General features: G+C 36.8%; 1 long non-coding RNA gene across 1 annotated transcript; it reads left to right on the top strand.

Moving 5' to 3' along the window:
- The first annotated feature begins 1,573 nt into the window (after positions 1-1,573).
- On the top strand, positions 1,574-10,928 carry LOC117151935. The gene is made up of 2 exons (XR_004462107.1): positions 1,574-10,714; positions 10,777-10,928. It is a non-coding gene; the product is annotated as an uncharacterized LOC117151935 (long non-coding RNA).
- Positions 10,929-17,614: the final 6,686 nt, after the last annotated feature.

The raw sequence follows: 17,614 nt of genomic DNA, 5'->3' as shown, positions 1-17,614 counted from the left end.
CCAGTTACCAACCACCCTGTATGTGTATTCGTTAAGAATTCATTAAATCGCTTAAAATTATTTACTTGTGTTGCAAATTACCTAGCTGCTAGATACAAACAGAGTTACAAAAGTTCAGCCATTGTAACAATTTATGATTATCGACCACAATAATAATACTTTCTTCTCACATAACGTTGATTATTCTCCTAAAGGTATAAAATGACTCGTTTCTCACAGATGTTTATTTTTTCAGCCACTTACGCGGAAAGCTCTCCGACTGCATCGTCTCTGCTTCCTCCGCGGCGGTGCGCAAATTTCAAATAAAATCAAGTCTCCGACTTTCTCGGGGAGAGTCGCCTCAAGCCGGCAGTTCCTACTACGATTTGCATATTCCTTGCGTACGAATTCGCAGCGAATCACGCAAACGCCGGCGACGGAACGTTACGACGACACCCTCGATTTGCAACCCCGAAGAAACTTTACGAAGAATCGAGAAAGAAGCCTTGTTAAGTTCTAGAGATATCAGCAGCAATAATAATCTGAATTTGTTGTATGTATTTATTATATATTTATTTATTCATAGAAACAGATACAGAAGAACACCGATGAAAGTACACGCAATATTCTAAACTAATTATCGTACGTGTAATATTCTTGTATAGTATGTTATACGTCTGTCTAAGTGTATAACGAGGAAGATTGTAAGCTTCAGGCAGAATCAGTAATAACTATTACACGCTTCACTTAATTATCTAATTAATTAAATATAAGACAGGGTGGAAGAAGAAACATAAAAGAACACAGCGTAGTCGGAGGAATTAAAATAGTTAGGACGATGGAAGAAAATGACTAAAAACCGTGTTCTTCGAAAGAAAAAAACTTGATATATTACTAACGGTAGGTATATGAATATCTAAACGGAATTGGAAAAAGATCCTACATCCTTATTAATACTGCGAATCAATCTTCCCATATGAACTAAAGTATTAAGCATCTAATGAATGGAAACATCGTCGATAATTAAAGTTGCAAAGATAGGAGTTTAGAAGAAGAATTAGAAAAATTAACAGAAATTATCCGATAGCTTTTTCCAAGACAAGTTTCATAAAATTCCGCTTTTCCAAGTCTAAACTTTCGTTACGTACAATTGTGAAACATAACCTTGATGAAACTTAAACGTACTTGAAGATTAACCGAAACTTGTTATAAAGTCATAATTTTCGTTCTTGGGAAAGACAATCGATGAGGATCGAGAGGGTAAAGACTGCAGTAACGAACGGAGTTAGATCGGTTGAGCCAATCCAACGCAAACGAACAAACTCAAATCATCGACGGTCGACTAGCATAGTAATACGAATGCCCTTCGTCAGAATTCGTGCAATTCCAAGCTTGCCGATGAATTCGTCGCCAGCCGTGCGATTTCTCTTTGTGAAAGGGCAACGAGAACGACCGAATAAGCCGGAATTTTAAGCTATAAAACTTTCGCAATTACCGAGTGTTCGGTATCCTGAAAAAGTTAGGCAAGTACCTGCCACACTAAACAAGATCGCTATCACCAACCTCGTTTTCTCTCCTTTTTACCGCTTTTTCTGTTAATGTTATTTCTCGTCAGTGCTTATTTGTTAAAAATCCATTAAATCCATCGAATCGTTCAAAATGATCTATCTCGTAAATTATCTAGCCAGAAGATAAAAAAAAAGTAAGCAAAAGTTGGAAAAATTGTTTCGAAAGGTTCGTTCATACACCGCATTGTATCTAACATTCGAAGACCACAGAGGAAATACAATACATGACACGTCACATTCTTTCCAAAAATCAGGAAAGTGACTACCGTGATGAACAATGTCGCTACTACCACTGCTATTTTTCTCTTTTCCGCGTCTTTCTCTAGCTTTGCTGGTCTTTTTGCTAAGCCCGTCTGTCTCTCTTTCACCGTTTCTTTATTTCTTTTGTTTCTTGCATGATTCTCCCGACCATCCGGATTCACGAACCAGCGAATCGAAGAGAGAAAAGTGTTGGAATGTGCAATAAAGCGGTGTGGAATTGCCGACGCGTACAATAGCAATCGAAGACACAAAGGTTTTTCTATAAATCCTCGCAGTGACACGACGCGCGGCCGTCCCCGATTCGATTATCTTGTCCCGGGTTCTTCTGATTTTTACGTTTGTTCTTTTATTGCAAATTCGAGCGCCATCCGTCCGCTCGACGAAACCGTTGTTACGTTTCGACCTATGCTCCCTTCAAAACGATTTCATTCTACATTGCCAACAATTTACTTTCTAGATAATTTGTTTCTAAACTTCCTTTTCCATAGCAAATAAACTCGAGTGAAAATTCAACATTATAATTACATAATACGCTCAACGATCTTCCCCTATATTTCTAATAATTTGAAAAATAATTACAAACATATTCGCGAATTGGATATGTTATTGGACGTTATGAAAATATAAAATGTAAAAGATTTTCGACTGACATTTTTAAAACAATAGCCTCATTGAGATAATGAAGCTTGAACGTGACTTTGAATAGCGAATTCAGACAGCAAAAATAAAAATATCAGAAAGTAAAAACAATGAACAAAAATAGAGAGGAAAAATATCGATGCTTCGAGATTATGCATTAACGAAATTAAAAAATTTACATTGAGTATTATTTGCGCAGGTGCATGTGGCAAAAATAACGCGGGGCGAATCTATTTCCATGGAAATATCGTGGCAGCTGTTAAACGAACTGATTTCCAGCGAAATTAATGCATTCAATTGTAAACAGCTATGAAATTGCAAATCTTTTTTAATTATGTTGAAAGCCACTCGGCGAAGCTACAATCTAGCCAGGAAATAACAGGCGGAAAGTCAGATTTGTAGATGGAGGGTAAAAAAGGCTCCCCTTTGCAAAAGCGCAAGCTTTTCGATCAGATAGTAGATCACGTTTCAAAAATTCGTTTGAAAAATACTGCTGATAAATGAATATGTATTACGTCATTCTGAAAATTTCCACAATTTTTGTTGTATCTGGGTTTTAACGGCGTATAAATATTTCAAATACTAATGAAATATAGTCGGATATATATACATACGCACTATTATATTCGTAGTAATTCGTACTTTCTTTCTTTAGAGTATAATATATCTTATATTGCATAACAAATCTTGGAGAAAATAGAAAACTTTACAAGAATCGTGTCAGTTGGGCAGATTTTTAAATTTTCCATTTGCTTAACAATTTTCTTACGCAACAAGATTTAAGAAACTGGAAAATATGTTTCTACATTGCGTCTCTCTCCCATAGAAATTTAGATTTGGTCATGAAAATAACGTATCGAACATTATGGAAATTAGTTTGAAAGGTAAGTTCGATTTCGAAAGAACTACGTTCCTTCGAAATGAATAGCTTAAAACTTAATCACGGAAATTTTCAAGATGATTTAATAGTTTCAAAAATAGAAGAATATTTTATTATCGATTAATATAATATGTTATTGAAACAGGAGTAGTACCTCTTTAGTTAGTACTTCTGAACTACCTATTAATCCATTCGAGCTTCATTTAAGATTAATTACCGAGAATTGATTTTCGGGACAAATGATTTTTAGTATTTCACTGAAACGCTGAAAAATTGAACGTTAGTCAGAAAGCCTTTCTATTCAGAACCGTCGGTTGTACTATAAGGATATCATTGAAATTCATACGAGATTCATGGTACTTATCCGCAGGGACAACGTGGCCTTAAGGATACAATACTACCTTAGACAACGTCGTTCGTAGGTAATACTTTTTTATATCTCGCCATACGCTATTTCACGGTGAAGTTGAGAAGATTATTATATAAATTTTAATCAGAACCGTAGTTAACACTTAATCGAATCCCAAGAAAATAAATGGCATTTCTAACGAAATGAACTTGCTTTCTCAGCTCAAACAAAAAAGACTAATAAAAATAGATTAATTGGAGCCGAGTGCAGGTTGTATTTCTTATCCTGGATTACAAGAATCCGTTGAAACTTTCAATTTTTCATGGTATTTTTGAGGGTTAGAAAACTTCAACCGCCAATGAATATTCCTTAAAACGTTAATACGTTTATCGCAACTAGACGCTCCGTTGCAGGATTTTGAAATTTTTCTGGCTAGCACCGATCCTCTACGTTAAATTACTATTTTCGATTACGGACCAGCTAGCATAATAAAAGGAAGAGAGAGAGTCGCGCGATTCAGGAAACAATATACCACATCAGAGAAGGCTATCATATTCCGATATTGTTTCGCCAGTGAGGTGAATTCTCGTTTTACCACGTTCGCCGATAATACGCGGATAATGCGCCAGAGACAATGTATTTGAATTTAATACGACGTATTGTGCGTATGTTTGCCGTCGACGTTTGTCTCATTGATTCGTCAGCGTCCCAGAAACTATGGCTGGGAAACGCGTCTCCCGATCGGCCGACAATTAGTCCGAACGCGAAATTGTTCCACGTGGACCACAGTTACGAAATCGCAGGTAATTTCGCGACCGCTCGAATATCCCGCCGGCTTATTACGCTCGACCATTGTTCCGTAATTGTTTTCGCGATCGTTCCACCTCTAATCGGACTCAACTATCTCGCGGTATGTACTGTTATCGCAGTGAACTTACGACCTGTTCTTTTTGTACCGTGCGCATATGAAAGAGCTTTGTTCGGCCTGATTTATTCTCCGCGCTTCTGTCCTCCGAGAGCACTCAGCAAGTATATGTTTGAAGTTTGTTACGCAGAGTATCTTGCTTCTATGTAGCTGTTAGTACCTTTCGTTGCAGATTGCTAGTCAACCGATTATATCAGCAAATAATTGGTACGAACGGAAATTTTATAGCATCAGGTACGAAAATTATAATGCGATCGTAATGATCATTTACGCGTCATACGGTAAGCAAGAATTAAATTTTCATTTGCGTGTTTCTAATAATTTGCACGTTGTACGATAAGGGAACGTTCGTTCTGAAAACATCACTAATTCTTAACTGGTCTGTTTAGCGTTAAAACGTTGTCTTCTTAAATGTTGCTTGCCATTTCATTCGAGTTAAGAAAACGTTGCGCTCTTAACATCGCGTTTATCCGATTGCTAGAAAGTTTAGGTGCAGCAACGGCAAGAAAAACGTCACGAGCGGAGAAAATATCGTGCCCTGCATCAACGTGGAACGACGAGAAATTCCGTAACTTAATTAAAAGATAATCAATTCGGGAAAACGTGAAACATTCTACTCTGTTTTGAATTCGCCTTAGTTTTACTTAGTTAGACGACTTTGTAAGATAGGTCAACTATGCTCTCGCATAGTTTTCGAATCGTTTTCGATGAACGCAATTATTTTCGTTACCCATGTCGGATTCCAGAAATAATTAAATTGCCAAATCAGTTTCGCACGGCGTTGAAACGCGTGGGACAACGGCTTTATCGAGGTTGAAACGGGAATGGTCTCGTGGCTGGAACGCAACGAAATTCCATCATGTTGTTCAGTGTGTTCCTCGTGTTTTCGTTTTGGTCTTCCACAAAGCGAACGCGCCATGCGCCTTGACGCGAGGAGAATAAAGAGACCGACGAAACATCGGTAGAAAATGAAACGATCTCGCTTTATCACGAGAGAGGTGCCGAATATTAATTAGAAATTTCAGTTGGTTGCATTATATTACATTATTGCGTTAACAATAAATCGCAGTCGATCGAACAATTATAAATAAATTATTATAAATAAATATTAAAGTACAAATTGTACAAAAGTGATTACGTATGGACGGTATACAATGAAAAAATAATAATTTTATTTTCTACTGCGCAATTATACAGATATCTATCTGAAAGTAATTGGTTTCTAACAAACAAAAAAAACTGTTTGTTCAAAACAAACACGCTTAACTTATTAACAAAGTAGACGATCTGAAACATCTTTGCGACGTTTACTATTAAGAAAGATTACTATTATTAAATTGCGTCGGTCTCAAAGCCAGGATGTGATATATCGTATTTCGTTTTACTATCAAATCAACGTAACTTGTACTTTAACCAGCCAGTTCAAAACTCGGCTTGTTTAATAAATGAAAGAAACGCGGCAATGCTTATTACGCGTTTCTTTCTTCTTTCTCACAGACGCTCTCTTTATACAATTTTAAATAGGACGTCAGTGAGTGTTGCCGCACGAACGATTTCAATACGAAGCAGGACACCAAAGTGGAACGCTGGCATCGGGGCAAAAGTGGTATTTCTCGCGTCGACGTCTCATCGACGGTGCCATTGAAAAGGAGAGACGAGCCTCGAGGAAACTCTTGATTCGCGCGCGTGCAAACGCCGCTTTATGAGGCTCGTCCGTTTGTGTCCGCGCGCGATTCACCAACGGAATGCAAAACGATAATGGTGAATTCTATGAGCAAGCCATGCAATGTGTAGTTTAAGAGTAGTCGACAGTTTTAGTGACAATTTTGCCGCTGTTGAATATTTTTCTATAACATTGCCTTTTATCTTCGAGTCGAGTTTCTTTCTTCTTCTTGTCGACATTTCTTCCGACAAATAACTAACTTCTCCTTAAAATTAGTATTAAGATAGAAATTTATTCGAACATCGAAAGAGCCAGACAAAAAATGAATGAAAAATTTCGATCGATGGCAACGGTGTTGCAGCTTCGTAAAATCCGGCTTTTCACGTTGTACACATAAGAGAGGCACTCGCTAGAAATCACCGGATCGTTTCGTAGCGATACGACAAAGTCGTGAGCTTTCTTCGTAAAAATTCGCGGAAACAGGATTTTGCACTGCAGCTGGAAGAAAACGCGGTAGAAAATAAAGGTGGCTGCAACTGCGTTCGTATGAAATTGAGTTTTGCATACGAGAACTGAAGGAGTCGGGTTCCATGTATACACGTGGATCCAAACGCGTTTACAAATTTCAGTTACAACACGTTTCTACTTACGCCTTGTTACCTCCGCAGAAAACGCGTACATTTGCATCGATGTAATTCTACAACTTCCATTTCACTTCGTTGCGATCTTTGCTTTATCACTTTGTTGCAACTGATACTTCGTCGAACCGTATATTTTGTTGACACGTGTTATCAAATTTAGTAATTTAAATTAGGATAATAAATTGTAACGAGAGAAATATTATCGTACTTGTAATTAACGTTATTTAGTCGAATCGTATCTTGCTTTTCATTTTTTCTCTTTTATCTCAACCTTTTCTTTCTTCCTTCCCTTTCCCTGTTGTTCTTTCCTCTTATTTCGTTCGATGTTTCTTTCTTTCCGTCATTCTCTCCTCTTTATCGCTTCATTTTCCTGTTTCTCGTTTCTTCGTAACATTACTTTTCATAGAAATATTATTTTTGACACTCGACGCCATTTAACGATAACTACGATTCAAACAAACGTAATCTATTGTCATGATCTGTTCGCTGCAAAACTTGTAATTGATCTGTATACGATTGTTCGAAAATAGGAGGAACAATTAATCGAATCGGATTAAATAGAATAACGCGTAGACCGATGTCGATTCAGCAAGAAGCCACCAACGATGAACAGTGATAACTGATATCAACGCGTCCCTACATCGCACTTAAGCCGCCATCGCGCCTTCTTCCTTTATCAGATGACCCAGTTTGCTAACTTTCTTCCTGGCACCACCAGACGTACCTCCGTAATAGATTTACCCGGACTGAACTGTGGAGATAGTAGCATGCCCATCTACGATAAGAACTTTCCTGTTTTCTATTTAGACTGTCGATGTTATATATAACTGGCAATTTATACATGTACGTATAGGATAAAGCCGTACGATTATAAGCATAATATTTTTCAAATAATAGTTTATAATCAACGATGAGCGCTATTCTATGCTACAAGTATTTTAATTCTATCATAACGTAACAATACCAGTGCATATCATAATATATGATGAATTCGTGATTTCTTATTGTTCTATATTGCAAATATTTAGTTCAATTACAACGTAAAACTTTAAATATTTAAATACAAAACATTTAATCTTCGTAATTACAGAAAGAAAACCATAGGAATTACACGTTAACTAATAACCGTTCGAAAAAAGGCACAGTTCAACTTAGAGCTGCGTGACTTCAAGTAGAATAAGCGTCGTGTAGTCAGACTACCGCATTATGAAAAATTTGACTCCCATATTCTTCCTATTAAATAACGTTATTAAATATATTTCTTATACTTTGAAGTACTTTACATTTTTTGTTTGACTAATAATCAGTGATTATTCATCACGGGGACTAAATTATTATCGAATAGAATTAATGGATACGTTTTCAAAACTTTCACGGACCATTTTCAAAGTTGGTCGCGCTAACAAAATTGTGAGTTATTGTTGCTTTTAATTAATTACTACTGATTACTAATAAAAAAAAGTTTATAAGACTTTGTATTGAGTTTTTATACAAAACTCTATACACAGGATTTGAAGAAGCTTATATGGTATTCATGACGATCGTGACTCACAACAAAGCAATCGTATCGTATTCATGAAACCCAATTTATATAGTGGTACATTTGTGAAAGTCGAAGCGGATAATATCGAATAGTTCACGTATGCTTATTGTTATTGCTAGTATTAGTACATTGCTGTACTTACATAAATATATGTATGTATATTTGTTTAGTTTACCGAATGAGTTTACGTGGCCAACATAAACGACAGCGGATTACGAAAATAAATTAACGCTATGGAATATAAAATGTTTCACAAATATTTGATAAAAAGATCCGCGTAAGTCGACACGCATAATCACATACATATTCGGATAATGTACGGATTTTTGTTAACCTCGAATATGACAAAACTATCGTAAGGATCGGACCACGAAGGGTCGAATGATTCAATAATCTAACGAATTTATGGTAAGTAGTAGTCGAATGCTAGTCTCCTGAGTTCATCTAAATTTGGAACTACTCGAGTGTAGGATTTTGAAAACCTCAAGAGTATCGTTGGATTCTATGGGATCAGCGGTTCAGGATTACTGTAAAATTCTACAGCTTCGACTCCTCCATATGATAACATTACCCTGGAGAAATAGAAATTTGAAGTTTCATCTAATAATTGAAACTTTGCTCAATGGAAAATTACAGACATATAATTACAGGCCGAATTTGCAAGTTGCTAACGGTAATGTAACTTTATGGTAAACCAATCAGCCTGTCTGAAGTAAATTATATTCGTTACTCGTAAAACGAAAATTTTTGAAGTTTAATTTAAAATTAAAACGCTCTACCGTGCAGACTGTACTCGCATGCACAGATTATTAAATTATTCAACGATAGAAACGAACGGCGCTACTCGACTGTGCAACTGTGCGTTCTGCGCAGTAGCATTTATCGGCGGAATAGCTGCAAGTGATAGAGAGACAAACATAACAAGAGAGCACACGAAACGTGAGAAAGTATTCGACTGTTTTGTATGTCTATTAATTTCGACCTGTCCTTTACACGCGTGCTTAATTTCAAGAGCGACGCATCGAATACGTTGCCTGGCGTTCGGATAATTCTGTTCTATTAGTCCTCTTTATTCGTCCGATCCAATCGTCGAAACTCGGTTCGAACGAAACACGGCTTTAATAAGTTTTAATCGACTCGCGAGAATGCAACTTATACGAATCTTCGCATCTGTTTCTCGTAGCACGTTTAGGGATCGATACAATGGACGATTTTTACGAGTCAAATAGAGATCGTCGAAAAAGGATAGAATTTTCAAGTTTGTTCGAAAGAACGAGTCGTTAGTTTAGCCATTACATGAAAATGACATAAATTATGGTAAATTCTAAAGTAAGTGTAAAGAAAAACAGTGTTTATGAATAACATAACCATTTCCCTGAACTATTCGATGTATGCAATTAATTGCGAAAGGTTCTGAAAGGTTTAATTATTGAAGAAATAAAACAAGAAATTTTGATGAAATATTTTTTTCCCAACGGTTGCAGTTTAATTCGAACTTTAGGAAGTCGTTTAAACTCATTTTCTTCTTTCGCGAGAGCAACATTTAGTGGAAGCGAAGATCATAAACGCGACAATCGAAAGTCTTGAAACGTTTTAGAATTACAACAAATAATGATTTTATCCAATCGATAGGATCTTGATATATATATACGTAAACGTATGTAGACAAATTGATATATTGTTTCATACGTTATTGCTCGTATTCGCTCGTAATAGTTTGCGGATATAAAACCTTCTAATACAGAATGAAAATGTATCAAGGTATACAGTTTCGATCCAAAGCTCAGAGAATGGGAATGTAATATTGGATAAAGCAGAGTAAAAAATACGCTTACAAAAATATTGGATCATTGAATGATTGAAAGAAAATATTGCACCTATCAAAGATTTGAAACCTGGTTTTAAAACTTTTGAAGGTTTAGAGTTTCAAATACTATTTTTCAAATGTACATATGCGCTGTTCAAATGGATCTAAAATCTGCAAAAGGATTTCGTTAAAAAACGTAATCTCTTCTGAATCTTTTAAAATCTAAAAATAATACATCGACCTCGAAAATGTTGGAATTATAAATATATATCGCATTCGTACTGAAAAATAGAGTTTTAAATGATGAAATAAAACAGATTATCTATTTTTAAGAAAGTCTTCTATGTACGTATTATTTTAAAATGGACTTTTTAACGAATTCAATCTTATCAGATGCTTCGAAATCTTTTTCAGGCTATTAACTTCGTCCCCGCCCCTTTTCGCTTATTTCATAAGTTGGTAAGTTTGAACGTAAATTGGCGAATCCAAAGATGCGACCATGCTTGCCTCGTTTTTTGTAGATGCTGTCGGACTAACGGATCGGTCGGACCGCTATGCCATCGACCACGAAATACCTGCCTTCGGACATTCGCCTAGAAATCGGCGATTCACCGCGCACGGCCCATAAAACTCACTACAATGCGTTCCATAAAAATATCCGATCCGCGAACGCGAAAATATAGACGGCTGTCGACAGGTCCGTGTTCGCAGAATAGCGCTGCGCTTTATTTCCAGTGATCGCGAGTGATTCGGAATTAATTCTGCGTGTACGAAACGTTAATAATTCGTTTTGATTTTGCGCGTTAACGTGTAAATTAGTGGCATTTTCAGGAACATCGGAAATCAGGTCATACGAGGTTGTTCCGCAATTAGAATTTTTGAACATTTGATATTTGACATGCCAACATAGTCCGTGATCGATTTCATATTTACGCACTGTTTTATCCGATCGTTTAAAGACTGCCGCTCATTATTATACACGTCGCTATAGTTAACGTTTGAAAAAATAAACCAATTCCGTTTTATTTTCTTCTTCTTTTCAAAATTTTGAAGGTCTATGCATACACAATGTACCCAAATTGTACGTTACCAGTAAGTTGTAGCATAGATCATCTTCTACCGTACATTTTACCGATTACAGATTTTATGAAGCTTCGATAATTCGATAGATTACGTATAATGTTTATATTATACCGTGCGTGTATTTTTTTGCACTTGGTTTTTTGTATGCTTGTACGTTTAACGATACACAAGCAGGCGAATTTCTTAGGTTGAATATCGATTTCGAAAATGCGACGGGTTGTACGCTATTCGTGAGCCCGGAAAATACATATAACGGAACGAGCCTGTAACCATCCTAAGCGTAACTTGAATAAAGAATTATCCTTGACGATGCAAACGATGAACGCGGTGGCGGAGGTAACGCGTTTTGCGAATGAACGAGTCGCGACCCATGATACAAATTCCACTCTCTCTGTACGTATATGACTTATTAATCCCTTTGCGGCCTAGCAAACAAGAGCTATCGCGATGCATTTTAATTAAACGCAATCTCCGCACCGTGAAATCGACCGTTGCATGGATGACTGATCGTGAAAGCTTGGCGAAAAATAATGCAAAAGTACCGTTGAATGGAACAGCTATTCAAGTGCCGTCATCGTAGACCCTTAGGTTACTGAAGCTACTGCTTTGGATGCCTCCTACTATGCCTGGTTTTTAACTTTTTTATTAGTAGCTGAGTATTTTATGATAAAACGAAACAGTAATACGAGTAACCATAAGTTTCTTATGAAATTTTCAAAAGCCTTTCACCTTTCGATGAAAGTTGCCTCGATAAAAAAGGTAGAAAAATGAAGTAATTAGGTTAAATAAAGAATTTTGTTGCGTTTCAAAGTTATTTCATTTTTCTAGCCATACCTCTCTCATCGTATCGAGTTAAACGAATTATCATAACGTGATTTATCCGTGATTGTCTCCGACTTTCGACAAAGTATTAAGACTGAAATCTTAAGACTTCTTGAAAAGAGCCTAATATTGTGTTTGTTGAAAATGACAACGTGAGTTCGCGCTCGCCATCCATACGCAGATGCGCTAGTTACAAGAAACAGTAACTAAAAGACAATTCTAGATACAATCGATAGATTTAAGATGTTCTTTTGTTTTTTATCCTAGTTCATGCAAGAAAGTGCAATAAAGGTTTTTCGGCTTAGAACGGTGTGATAGATTTATCACAAGAATAAAACAATGGCTATTGCGATCCTACCTCTAAATACAGAAACAACAACAGTATTATTAAAACTAAGAGAATACACTTGTATATTAACTTTTTCAATCACGGCTAGAAAAAAGAGATTCCTGTTCGAAATTGTAAAAGCCTACAAAAAATTCAGCAAGCCAGAACCGCAAGTCCACAGGAGACAAGCTTCATATTCTTCTAAAATAAATCTTCCAACCGAATGCAACATACACGTGTATATTCGTGTATTAAAAATTCATAAATCGATAACTACAAAAGCTGGCAAATGTATCCAGCTATCAACGTCGAGAATCATAGAATTTCGAAAATCACGCAACCGTAGAATGTAGGAGACGCATCCGCGAAGAAGCATCGAGATGTCTTCGTAAACACCGATGACTACGACACGAAATTGCAACAGTATTTCGCGAAGTGTCGATTAATACTCGTCGAGCAGACGCGAGACGCGTTTAATTTGCGACCAGGAGCAGCGGGACATAATTCACTCGAGATGCTCGCACGCAACGGGCCGACGCAAACGAACAAGCCCGGAAACTCGAACAGGCTGAATGACGGGTGTTGGCGGCAGGTGGCGAGACTAATAGGACCTTTCTTAAGGTCGAGTTCAACCGGATTGGAATATGAAGCGGCAGCCACTTAAATTAGGGGCTCGATCTGCTAATGGAGAAGCTACTTACGGTTATTACATCAATTCGAACGTTAGAACGTCGTGGCACAAACGTGCATCCGTTCGCGCAATTAAGACGTTAAATTTTTGCAGCTAGAAACACGGTAAATCGTAATACGAGCGAGCCACCCGTTCGCCAATAATATTTTTCGTAACGACGAACTTTCCGAACGACTACCCTCGTTTCAGATAATTATCTGTGTTTTGCGCCTCTGACTTAATGTTACCTCTTACGGACCATAAATTCGTGTCGCGTGGAAAAAGCTCGGCCAATGGAATGTCGTTTACCGTAATAAACGTATCGGAACAACGGTTCGATGGCGCTAACGATCTTAATAAGCGTACTCCGGATTATCCGTTACACGATGAAGAAACAGAGTTCGATGATAATAGGTGTTCGATGTAGCGTGAAAATTTATTTTATACTATAAGCGGAAATGTACGCGTATGGAGAGATCAAATCGGAGAACGAGAAATCGATGATTTTTTTTTTTTTTTTTACATCATAGAGAATTATATCGTTAACGTAAATTTGTTCTAAAAAATATCTGGAATAAAGTATTCTAGTGTGAAAGAAGAGATTGTGAAAGCCGGGGTATCAAATTTACCCTCGGACCGCTGAAATTTTTAACTTGCATGATATCCCAAAAGTAACGTTAGCAGCGTAATTTTACTCCAACGTCATTCTAAACCAGGTAAGATTACTGTCAGATCGACTTACCTTGGTTCATGAAAAAATCTTCGCTGGCAAACGTTTTATTGCCAGTCAAATTACGAGTTAAGCTCGTTCTACCTATCAGCGACGCCTTTCTCAACGTATGCGCGTAACTCGCTTCTGACCTTATCCGTTTCGATTTACGAACAATATGACGTCGCACGTTGATGCTTGTACTTGGTACTATTTAACCAGAAACTGCTTACAAAGCTTATGTACTGGACGGTTTCGAAGGTTGAAAGAAACTTCATGGAGTGTCTCGTAAAAACGGTCCATAAAGGTGCTACTATCGTTGCGGAGTGCGTCTGTAACTGACGTGGAGGTCCAGTCTGCTGCAAAAATATATTTTATCCACGCCAGCGCAACGTGCTTCCACAATACATTATATTGCGTTACGTGTTCTCAGACATCAAAATGACGTTTTTATTCGCATTTATCAAATCCCCTCCACGTTAGTAACACGCCGTGCGAGACGTTATTTAATCAGATTCTGAACGATAACGGCCATATGGTAATCATAAAAGTTATTCGCGAAAGAACAGTAGCAACCGAACGATTTATTTCGATGGTTTAACAGAGAACACCCTGTACGACGATTATCGGGATCGATATTTCACGAAAACGTCTGCATCGGTGATGAGTAGCGAACAGGTATAAGTTATGGATTCGACAAGAATCCTTCAGATTATCGACTCGAAGCTCATCAACGATACATATGTTAATTAGCTATAGCAAAAGCTGGCGTAGCACGTCCGACTGATCCAAACTTTGTAAACCCGCACTGCATATCAAAATGAGCGAAGGTAATAACAGGCCAAATTAAATCGATGTCGATCATAAGTTACACAGTCGAATGGGGCGCCGCATCGAATATTCTGCGAATAATTCGCCAACCTTGCGTACAAACAATACCGACGAATTTCGAGTAAGCTTCGTCTACCTCGGGTAAACTGATCGTAACACACTGCTCCACGAAGTTGATTTTAAATCGTTATATTTTCACGTCGATAGAAACTTGGAATTTTCCGCAGCAACACTCGACTTCAAAAGTAAAATGTATTAGGTTGTACGATAAACTCTTTTTTTATTTCTTTAAAATTGCTGCGAAGGTTGTTACTCTTGTATAAGATTTATTTAATCAACGACGCGTGTATTATTTTATTTCATTATCTCTTGCAAATAATCGTATCTACTCGTTAACCTATCGAATAATATATTTCCAAATATCGAAGCAACTAATATTTCAATATTAATAGTAACAATAAATATTTCGGTAATCTCGAATATCATAAACTCAAATGGAACTCTAATCATTTTTAATGGACCTTACTTTCGTACGAGATTTATTTAATCTACGATGCATGTATTGTTTTATTTCATTGCCTTTTGCAAATAATCCTATCTACTTGTTAACCTATCGAACAATATATTTTCAAATATTGAAGCAACTAATATCTCAATATTAACAGTTCAATATAAATAGATATTTCAGTAATGTCAAATATCATAAACTCAAATAGAACTCTAATAACTTTTATCGAACGATTCACGAAACAACTATACTAATAAGCAATTTTTTTACCCAACACTTATATTCATTTTCTTCCTGAATTGTTGTCGTTATACGACGTTCGTCCATATTGTATGCCATATTTTTATCCATTACAACTAACACCTGTATAGTAATCCACAAAATGTAACGCTAAAAGACAAATAAAATCCAGAAAATCTTTTCTCACGGCAAAACGATACGGTAGGATAATTCTCGAAGGAAGAAGCAGGATCTCACAAAATCAAACGTTACGCGAAGAACACAATGGCAACTCGATATCAACGGCGATTCTATGAGGGGAAACAGGTTTCTGACGACATGATAAAAAAAAGGGCAATGGCAAGCTGCAAAAAGCGCACGACACGGGAAATAGAAAAGGCGATTTGAAACTGAAAGAAAGATCCGAGTGGCTGCCGGGTGTATTAAGACGGGAAAGAGGAAGAAAAGACACGCTATGTATCGCCATCGGTTTCGTTCGCCTGGAGAAACTGCGAAATTTCCCTCGATGCTTTTAACGATAAACGCGACGCGCCCCTACCGTGAATGTTATCTCGCCACCTGTCAACCCTCATACCCACCGCGAGCACCGCCTTATATTCAGCCTTAACGTTGCACTTACCGGGCTATCAGATGTTACGCCCGAGACGTTAAGGCGCCGTCGTGCACAGATAATTTGCGTACAGAAACGCGAACAGAAATTCATGCCTCCGCCAAATCAGCGTCTAGCATGTGTCGCCGTGCCAGAAACTCGATTCTTTATTCGAACAATATGTTACGGGTAATCGGAAAGAAGCGATTTATTAGGGGATTTATTTGAAGAACACGTAAGGAAAACATGGTACACGGCCCTCCTTTCGTTAGTTAAATTACCTAATGTTTTTCTCATTTTTCAAAATATATTGAAATATATCCTCGAGCCTTTTATCTTTGCAGCAATGCTATATTATACGGACTATTATGAAATGATGACTACAATCGAATAGACGAAAAGCAAGACACGTTACGGCGATAAATATTTCGGAAATATTCAGAAATAGATGAATAACAAAAATACATATTTAATGGCTAAATCAAATGTTATCGCAAAACAAGTGTTCAAATTCAGTGAATTTGTTCTTGTAGATGTGGTTGTAACAAGATGGTATTAAACCTCCATAAAATTATCTTTATTGGAAGATTTACGGGTCGTCGCGAATCAGTTAATTATGCGAACAGGAAGAATCTCGTAATGAGAAAATCTAAAAAAATAGTATTCCTCTAAAGACAGCATGTTCCAAGGATGAAAGAATCCGTTTTCATCGCCGAATAGGACCATGCATCTTTTCGTCCATGCATTAACACAGGATAAGTAGCTTTACAAAGTAATGGCCATGAATTTTTTTCGCCGAAAGCAATTAATTAATCGCACGACCTTTTGACGTACCGTAATATAAATTACGTCTCCATTCAACTAGCTCTCAGGCGAGGTCCCAGAGAGACCACAGAATTTTTTAATGCATCAGAACTCTAATGTGTCTTGCGCTAGTATATAATATCGTAGCAGAGAAAAAGAAATTGAGAACGTTAGGATTAATGTTAACACGAGTTCGTTACTTTTGCACAATTTGGACTGGCCTCTGACCGGTGAAATGAGTTGTTTGTTCATATCCGTAGCAGTGAAAATTTTACATTTTGGTTACTTCAGACGGGAATAAATGATGTAGTTCGAACGAATTTACGAAATATGATTAAGGGAAACTCCATATATTTAACGTAATTTCTTAGAATGTTAATCTGAAGTTACAAAATTATGTCCCATCAGACGGTTGATCGCTCTTTTAATTGTTGCCTTATTTAAGTTTGTATTCAATTTTGTAAGAAGTACATTGAGATTTTTCTCTCAAAATGTATCTACGCTTTTCTCAAGAAATTCTACTATATTCTCTATATCTGGAATTCATTTAACTATATATTACACTTGGAAATCATTTACATCGACCAATCTATTTCACATTTTTCTAAATACTTGTTACATAAATCACGTAAATAAAGTCACTATTCGTAAGCTCATCTTTATTCCTCGAATACTTTTAAAGGTATTAAAACACGTTTAACATAAAGTTGCAATGAAACCAGAAATTCTCCCTTAACTAACTATATGAAAAAAATAATCATTTATGATAAGAAAT

Source organism: Bombus impatiens, unplaced genomic scaffold (genome assembly GCF_000188095.3).
Source record: "Bombus impatiens unplaced genomic scaffold, BIMP_2.2 scf_0537, whole genome shotgun sequence".
Taxonomy (NCBI): domain Eukaryota; kingdom Metazoa; phylum Arthropoda; class Insecta; order Hymenoptera; family Apidae; genus Bombus; species Bombus impatiens.
Note: the sequence above shows the minus strand (reverse complement) of the source record. Positions and strands in the feature narration are given on the sequence as shown.